The sequence below is a fragment of the Schistocerca americana genome, chromosome 1, assembly GCF_021461395.2.
Source record: "Schistocerca americana isolate TAMUIC-IGC-003095 chromosome 1, iqSchAmer2.1, whole genome shotgun sequence".
Taxonomy (NCBI): domain Eukaryota; kingdom Metazoa; phylum Arthropoda; class Insecta; order Orthoptera; family Acrididae; genus Schistocerca; species Schistocerca americana.
In genome coordinates, this window is record NC_060119.1 from 208,046,435 (window position 1) to 208,052,434 (window position 6,000).

At 37.4% G+C, this 6,000-nt stretch overlaps 1 protein-coding gene across 1 annotated transcript in view; it reads right to left on the bottom strand.

Moving 5' to 3' along the window:
* The window catches only part of LOC124595405, a 70,490-nt gene extending 64,729 nt beyond the window's left edge, over nucleotides 1–5,761 (bottom strand). The window contains exon 1 of the mRNA XM_047134169.1: nucleotides 5,148–5,761. The gene's annotated coding sequence lies outside the window, so the exon portion shown is untranslated. The remainder of the gene's footprint in view (nucleotides 1–5,147) is intronic.
* Nucleotides 5,762–6,000: the final 239 nt, after the last annotated feature.

The following is a 6,000-nucleotide window of genomic DNA, read 5'->3' on the forward strand; positions in this document are numbered from 1 at the left end:
AGATTACGCATTTACCAGATTTTGAGGACCGGCTTCTACAGGATACTGAGATGAGCCCTAGTACAAGCTCCAGGCAAGTGGCCCGCCAACATTGTATATGCCCAAGTATGATTATATGTACCCTGTACGACAACCACTACTATCCCTGTCACCTGCAGTTCCATGGGGACCACTTTGAACATCTTTTGTGATATGGATGCAATGCAGCTCTGTACTGCGTACTGGAACATTTGTTTGTGTTGCATCCACACAGTTCATTTCCAGACCTATGTTCATAAGACCTTTCTTCCTCCATTTCCAGTCAGAAATCCATCTCTGCAGTTTGTTGGTTTTATTAATGTTCTCCTTGTACAAACGAACCTTAGTGCTCAGTGGCAAAGGGCCAAACAACAAATCCAACAATCACAGGTTCGATCCTCCTTTTACAATTTTTACCTGTCACTTCTTTCAACTCTGGCAATGTTTGTCGACGTGAAAAATGCTGAGTTGTACTTTGGTTGGGAATCCACATTGAACTGTAGGTCCTCCTATGAATGGCTGGGTAAGTCAGTTCATAGGTCAAGAAGGCTATGGCACACACCCTCCAACAGGACCATGCCTAGTAATGCAATGTAGTGTTCAAAATAACCTTCGGACTGGTGATTGCTTTGCTAAGACAAACCACAGTTTTACACTTTAGCACCAAAACACAAAAGGGGATCTTAGGAAAAGATTTAGGCCGTGGGGATTATGAGAATGGGGGAACTGCTCCAAAGACAGTTCCCAATGATGTAGTTTACATGCTATGGGGAGGAATTGGGGCGGAGGGGGGGGGGGGGGGAGGGGGGTTGAATGGAGGTAGTTATTGAAGCAGATGTTGAAGTCATTAGTACTGTGGTCTGCAACTTGTTTAGCAACTGGTTGGCTGAGTTTGTGATGAGCCAAAGTTTGGCAATGGCCATTCATGTTATCGAGCAAATGATGAGTCAGCATACTCTTATATAGCAATGCACAGTGAAGCAGCACAGCTGGCATATGACTCTGCTGCTTTCACTTACAACACTAACTTAAATCGAATAGGAAGTACTTGCAACTGGACTGCAGTAGCAGGTGGAACTGGCCAGCTCTTTCATCTGCTGAGTCCATATGGTAGTAATTAATTTTGCTCAGTAGTAGGAGCAGGGTGACATAGAGACAGATTAAAATATTTATTTTGGGTGGGTGATGAAACATTAATTTGAGGGCTGAGGATACAATTTTGAGTAGTATAGTCTTCATCTCAAGGCACAGCAATAGCTGTGGAATGGTTGACACCAGTCAGAATGGAGATGATGTTGGTAAATGGAGTGTTTACATGGTCAAAATTTTTTTATGGAGCCACTAGAGAGGTAGAATTCAACACATACGAAAGTATTAATCTCAATTTTAAAAAGCTAGATGAAAGAGTCGGTCCAACAGGTGCTCAACAGAGGCCCTGTTTACAATGCAAATGCTGAAATCTAAATTGCCCCCTAACTTGCTAATTATATTCCATAAATTGTTAAAGATCTTGGCTTGTTGGGTTAAGTGCTTCCATCCCACCAAAAATCTTTTAGTTCCGTTATTAAAAATGATTTCGTGTACGTGTTCAGTGCGCGATTTCAAATATCACCAGTCTCTTTACTGATTATGTAAGCATTATTGTGTTGCTGAACTCCCGAGAAAATGTCTCCCCGTATTTGTAACATTAACATTTTTTCTGATGTTATCCAAAAAATTATTCCGTTTCACTACAACTATAATACTACCATTGATCGGGGTTGCTTTGGTCTTTGTGGGTTTACTTTGGTCCAACACCAAAAAGAGTTTTAAATTTTTGTGCTAAACAAACAAGGTAAGATATATTGGTGTTTTTGTATTTTTTGGGTTTAAAATATATTTTAAACCCTACTTCAGGGTATTTTAATAGGCTGGGGCGATTTAAAATTTTTACCATTGGCAACAATGAAATTTTTGTGAATCTTTGTTTTGATGTGTGATTTGTTTAACTCCAAACTTTTCATTGTGGACGAATTCAGTAATAAGATAAAAATAAGGTTAAGTGTCAAAATATCTTTTGTAATCCATTACCAATGTGTGATAATTGTTTTTCTTTATTCTTTTTTAAACAGTACATGTTTAATTTTTTGTAAACTTCACCTAAAAATTAGTTTTTTGGGGCTACTTTGTACCATGCCTAATTTGGACTAAAGTAGCCCCATCAATTTACAAATACGTTTTTTCCTTTCAAATTAAAACAAAAATATGTTTACTAACATTGTTACATACGTTACTGTTTTAAAATATTATTTTGGGTGTTTTTGTTCCAGTTGCTGATCGTAGAATGACGAGAACTTACAAGAGAAAGCCAGGTTCAAGAGAGTACACTGATTATTGGAAGCTTGTTGGAAGGACATACAAAGTTGAGTAAAAACACAACGAAGTGCATGTCAATATTATAATGTACCTAGAAGCACAATAATAAATAAGCTTAAAACCTATGGGTTACTGGTACCAGTAGGCCTACCTGCAAAAAGGTATGGCCATCCTACAGTCTTCAATGAAGACGAAGAATAAGTCTTTGAGCCTCATATTGACAAGTTAGCTCCATTTGGATTTCCTATCACTGATCTTGATTTAACATTCTCCATAAAATACTATCTTGACAAACAGGGGCATGCAGTAAAGAGTTTTAAAAACAGCTTTCCAGATCCAGATTGGGCAGCGTCATTTAGAAAATATCACCCTAAGTTAACGATGCGTACAGCAACATTAAACGAGTAAGAGCTGCTATTGATGAAACGGTAATCAACGATTATTTTGACAACATATACAAACTGTTCTCAGTTCAGGAACATTTGAAGATTGGTTTATGACCACTTTACTTCCTCGGTTGAAAAAGCTGCCTGGTTTCAAGGTTGTGATTGGGGACAACTTAAGTTCTTATATCAACTTAGAAATTGTAAAAGCTTGGGAGGATAACAATGTAAAGTTTGTGTGTGTCTGCCACTGAACTTGACACATATTAATCAACCATTGGATGTCACATACTATGGCCCTATGAAAAGGGAGTGGCATAAGATATTGACTTCATGGAAGGAAAAAAAAAAAGTCAATGGCAGGCTTGCCCAAGGACCAATTTCCTAAACCACTAAAACAGCTGGTCGCAGGTTCGAATCCTGCCTCGGGCATGGATGTGTGTGGTGTCCTTAGGTTAGTTAGGTTTAAGTAGTTCTAAGTTCTAGGGGACTGATGACCACAGCAGTTGAGTCCCATAGTGCTCAGAGCCATTTTTTTTTTTTAAACAGCTGGTCTTTTGTTTGTTTGTAGAGAAGAAAGAAAATACGATATCTGGATTTTAAAAAACAGGTAGCATACCTTTTGACAGAACCAAAGTATTGGAGCACTTGCCTCAACATGGTAACTTCAACAGCACTATGAAAAATCTAATTGGAGAAAGTTTCATGCAACACTTTGCGGAAAAAAAGAAGGATGTGACAAAAAGTACTAGGCAAACTCAGAAGTATTAGAAGTTGGATATTCCATCTGGAAAAAGTTTTTGTTCAAATTTGTTTGACGAATTGAGCGAAAATGAAATGAACTTTGAAGGCACATTAACTTCTACACCTAAGCCGAAAAAAGGGGCCCAGCGTAGAAAGCAAGAACTAGCAAACAAATGAGATAACTCTGGTTCTTACAGTCTTCTTGATGACAGTGCTTCTGATGATGGCTCACACTTTTATTTAACTGAAAGTGAATTGATGACAATGCTTCTGATGATGGCTCATACCTCTCTTTAACTGAAAGTAAATCTTAAGATTTCAATGAAGAAGTTGGCAACATAAAGCCTATCAAGGAAACACCACCGGCACCGGACCTAGAATCATTAAAATGTAACTTGAAAGAAGGCAACTTCTGCCTAATGGGGGAGAATTACGCTCTGCAGCAGATGGTAAGAGGAAGACCAAAAAGTCCGGGAAGTGGCTTGACAAAAAGGATATTCTTGTTTATGAGCAGAATGACACGAAGAAAAAAATCAACCCTCCGAAGCTCATGAAAGGACACTTTAATGTTCCTGAGATGGCTGATTTTGAGTTGGTATTAGAGATTAGCATCAAAAAATTCTGTAGAACAAAAATAAATGGTTTTCATGTTTTTCAAATCAAATCTAAAATTTTGTTTTCTTTATAGGTATTTAAATAAGTAAACAATTGTTTATGCTACTTTGTATTGTGATTTCATTACCTGATTGTTATGTAAGGGAGTTACAGTAATCTAACGAGTGATTTGTATTGAAATGAGTGAGTGGTCCAAGTTAGGCCTGGGCAGGGATTACTTTCCAGAATGAGATTTTCAATCTGCAGCGGAGTGCCTACAAAAGGCAAAGGTCCTGAGTTCAAGTCTCGGTCCAGCATATAGTTTTAATCTGCCAGGAAGTTCTGGGGTTACTTTGTTCCAACATTTAAGAAATAGTGAAAAAATTAAAAAAAAATGTATCTTTAAAAAAGTTTATACTTCTTTATACTTTGTTAATTGGTTAAAACTCAATTTTGACGTTGAAAATTCATTTATTATATTTTTTATTAGGCCCTAATTAATATGCAAGTGAAAACATGAAAAGCTGGCCCAAAGTATCCCCAGTCATGATACAACCTGAGATGCTATCTTATATCTCGTTAATTGTCGTGTTATTAATATATTCATTCACAAAACAGCCTTTTGCTTGAAACTTGAACGAAACAGCTCGTATACTTATAACGTGAATCCTCTTAAGCAGAATTTCTGGAGACATTTCTCATGCAGTGTCAAACAGCAGCAGTTGGTGAATCCTCTTAAGCAGAATTTCTGGAGACATTTCTCATGCATTGTCAAACAGCAGCAGTTGTAGCGCCGTTTATTGTGGTAACTAACGAGAACGATTAATAGATATGTTATTTTCACTCAAAAGCAAACATCCATGTTTCCATGCAGAGGTGCAGACAAACTAAACGGTAGTGGAGAGTTATGCGTTGTTTCTAAATACAACAAATTAGAAATTATTTGACCTTAAACGAAAATACCATGAAAAATTGTTTATCGAATTTGACCCTACTGAACAGGCTTATTATCGTAAAAAAATGTAAGGAGTGTTTGAACTGCAAGTAACTCACATTTATAAATTTTATGTAAACTACCAGTTTCTGATATCACTGTAGCACGTCATTCATTAGCATTAACCAACAAAACTCCGCTGAGCCAGTGTTTACACTCGTCCCATTTAATATTTTAGCATTGTCCGGAAAGTAGGTACAAGGCAAGGGCACTGACACACATAACTGACCGCGAACAAATATAGGACACGAAATTGCGTAATAGTCAGCGCTTTCCTACGCAGCCTATTAACACACACATTGTTTTTGGCACCAACACCTGGAAACACAGAATAAATATACTATCTTTTGTTTTTTAGCACCTTGCAGGTAAGAATGACATAGCGTCCTGAAATCTAAGCTGTAGATTCTGCTGGATTGGCAAGCATTGCGACGTACTATCATTCTTATTTACACTAAGAAATTTATCATATTTTTCATTTTGGCCAAGGCTCTGCGCATTCACTTTTTGTTATGAATGCTAGCAAATTTCAACATTTTCAGGATTAGTCTGGTCTCATCACCAGCTGCTTCGCAATCCGCAAACTCACTACATACACAAGACACTACACAAAAATTCATTTTATTAGCTTCCATGTTTACAAACTTCACACTTTCACAGTGCTTCTTCTGCTGCTGTGCAGCTGTTGGTTGCCTAATGCCTATTATCTTGGCTTGAATTGAAATGACGAACTATCGAACATGCGGCGCCTTCTAAAGACTGTTCTGGAAAAATCGAGAACTTCTATTTTATTTATTCCAGCATGCTACCACAGTCTAATATATTAGACTGTGATGCTACCCAATTCGCTTGGTTGCAGGCCGAGTAAGAAAAAAATTCATTAATGTTGCTAAAAAATTAAACAAACATTTT